The following is a 3,542-nucleotide window of genomic DNA, read 5'->3' as shown; positions in this document are numbered from 1 at the left end:
TTTAAATAAATAAGGGGACAAAATTACCCCAATTCTAAGTTAAGTAAATCCCCAATGCATATGTGATACAAGTTAAGATAAAAGGTTAACACATGAGTATGTAATGCAAAAGTAAAAATTATGGGAAGCTAGGCATGAATTAGAATTACATAGAGTATATGTATGTTAGGTGAAAGCTCAGGTTAGTCAAAGATTCATATTTTAGCTCACTTAGCCATATATATACCCTCACCCTTACCTTAGCCCCATTACAACCTTGAAAAGACCTCATGATTTTGCATTGGTACATTAAATATTGTTGATTGGTTAGGTGAAAAATAAAATTTAGAAAGCATAATTAGAGAAGAGTAGAGTGATTACCCTATACACTTGAGAGACTAGAGTGCACATACACCATCAGTGAGGGTTCAGTGCTTGATTCTATGTTCCCTACTTTCATGAGCTGTCTTCTTACAATGTTACCTGTTTTTACTATATAATTTGAATTAGTGAAATCTAATTTATATTTGTCTTGAAGAGCTTGTTTCCTTTTAACCAAGTAGACAAGAATCATATAGTTGCATTCATATATATAGGTTGCATTGCATTGCATGAGTTTTACATTTCCCTACTCATTCATTTTATCTCCTTAAACTAAGCATGAGGACATGCTATTGTTTAAGTGTGGGGAGGTTGATAAACTATTATTTTATGATTTATATTGTGTTTAATTGAGTGGTTTTATCAAGTCTTTACCCACTTATTCATATGATTAGCATGATATTACAATTCCTTCCCAAAATTGTTCCATGGTTGAAAACTTGCTTCCTAGAGAACTTTTAACTATGTATTTTAATTCTCCTTTATCCATTCGATGTCGTGATCTGTGTGTTAAGTGTTTCAGGCTTAATAGGGCAAGAATGGCTTAGAGAATGGAGAGGAAGCTTGCAAAAATGAAAGGAACACAAGAAACCAAGGAGATGACCAGCGAACAATGACGCGAGCGCATGGCTCATGCGAGCGCGCGAAAAGAAGAAATCGCAGTGACGCGAACGCGTGGATGATGCGAACGCGTGACAAGAAAAATCGCTGAATGACACGAACGCGTGGACGACGCGTACGCATGACTTGCGCGATCTGCAGAAATTACAGAATACGCTGGAGACGATTTCAGGCCGCGTTTTAACCTAGTTCTCGGCCCAGAAACACAGACTAAACCTAGGGAACATGCAGAGACTCAAGACGCATCCACACACATTCAGATATACTGAGATTAGGATTACTTTTAGTTTTAGATCTGAATCTAGATTAGCTTTACATTAGTAGTTTATGCTTTTGTTTTGGATTTTTGGATGCTGAAGAATCATTACCTCCGTGAAGACATCACTTTAGTTTGTTTCCTTATTCCTTTATTTTTGTTTGTTATTCATTGATCCTATTCAATTAAGTATGTTGCATTTTGAATTTATTAATATATATAGTTATTTTTATTTTTAATTAATTTTAAGTCTTTATTTTATTTCATTTAATTATGTATTCTTATATTTTTATGAGTGTTAATTCCATGTCAATGGAGTAAAAATTCTACTTGACATAGGGATTGATTAAGAGGAGACACTTGAGTTGGAATGCTCAAGTGCTTAGTTAAACTGAACATTGTTGGCTAATTCTGTATCTACTAACGCTAGACCTTCCCAAGGGAAAGGGCTAGGATCTGTGGATAAGAATCAGTTCAATCACTTGACTTCCCTTTATTCAGTAAGGGTTAACTAAGTGAAAACAACAACCGCTTTACATTACACTTGAGAAGATTCCAACAAGGATAGAACTTCCAATTAATTAACTCCCCAGTCAAGGCTTTTTATATTAATAATAATTCTTAGTTTTATTGCTTTAATTTACAATTATTCTAATTACTCATTATCCAACTCAAACCTTCTGGAAAATTTCTAATTAATAAATTAGCACTCTTTCCTGCAACTCGTTGGGAGACGACTTGGGACTCATACTCCCAGTATTTCTAATTCTAAATTTTGTGACAACCCTTTTTAAATTGAGAAGGCGGATCTTAGCTGGTTAAGAACTGTACTTGCAACGCATTTTGTTTATTAAATTTCTTAACTGGTCGATTTTCGCCACCATCAGTGATTTTAGAAACCGTTTTTTTAGAATATATTCATATTAAAGATCGCGGTAAGCGGAATGTTTCGTTGCTTGCGTTAGTAGAGAGTTGGAGCGTATGTAACACACTTTCACTAATGAAACTGATTTTTGTTAGGTTTGATGAGTTAATACTCAAAATGACCCCTGAAGTTTGACCTCCAACTCAATTTAGCCCTTAAATTACCAATTGACTCAAATTGTACCCTAAAATTTTAAGACGTGGCTCAAGTTGGCTCTTCCGTCTATTTTCATCATCGGAAAGCTGACATGCACATGTAATTGACACCTGGCAGCCTCAACGGTTGTTTGACGTGGCAAAATTCTTGTATGCATCAATTTAGCCCCCAATAATTTGAAAAAAAAAAAACTCTGCATAAGTCTTCTGATCACCTCTTCCTTTATAAACCTTGTACAATTCAACTTCACCCCCTCAACTATGCCTCAGATCCCTCCTACTTTTCCTGTCACCACCACCATCTTCTTCACCATAACCACCATTTTCTTCTTCACACCCATCTCTCCTCCGCTTCTCATATCTATCCTTATCCTTATCCCTACCCCTATCGTTCTCTCTATCCCTTCCCCTTCTCCTAGAATCCCCTTTTCCATCATCATAATCATCATTATCTCTATCTTTATCTCTATTCCTATCTCTATGCCTTTCATCTCTATCATATTTATCATACATGTCCCTTCTATCTCTTCTATCCCTTCTATCTCTGTCTCTTTCTCTGTGCCCATCTTCACCGTGTATTTCTCTGTCTCTATCACCACCATATTTCTCTTTGGCTTCAGCTTCAATCTCCTTTGACCCAACTCGGTGATGAACTCGGGGAGTACATTGTCACCATTTCCGGTGTGAGACTCTATTTCGGTGCAAACCTTCGAAACAAGAGACAAGTACTCGAGCTTCTTCAACGAATCTTGTGGGTTCTCCACCGCCATGGCTCTGATGAAGAACTGAAGCGCGAATGACAAATTGGGAATTAGTGTGGATTCGTGGTGTTATGTGAGTGCAAATTACTGGCTTGTGTGTGGCAGTCAGTGTGTGAGTGTGTTAGCTGTTGTGACCGGGTTGTGTGAGTGCGAGACGAGAGAGTTGAGAGACTGAGGTGAGATTGTGGAGAGTCTGAGGCTTAGCTGCTGGAGCTACCTAAGGCTTGGTTGCTGCTCCCCAATTCACTAGAAACGATTATGATTTGGGAGAAATGGGGTTTGCTATGGTTTTTTTTTTTTAATTATTGGGGGCTAAATTGATGCATACAAGAATTTCGCCACATCAGACAACTGTTGAGGTTGCCAGGTGTCAACTACATGTGCCACGTCAGTTTTTCGGTAACAGAAATGGACGAAAGGGCCAACTTGAGCTACGTCTTAAAATTTCAGAGTACAATTTGAGT

The sequence above is a fragment of the Arachis hypogaea genome, chromosome 13, assembly GCF_003086295.3.
Source record: "Arachis hypogaea cultivar Tifrunner chromosome 13, arahy.Tifrunner.gnm2.J5K5, whole genome shotgun sequence".
Classification (NCBI taxonomy): Eukaryota; Viridiplantae; Streptophyta; class Magnoliopsida; order Fabales; family Fabaceae; genus Arachis; species Arachis hypogaea.
This window is presented reverse-complemented; position numbering follows the sequence as displayed.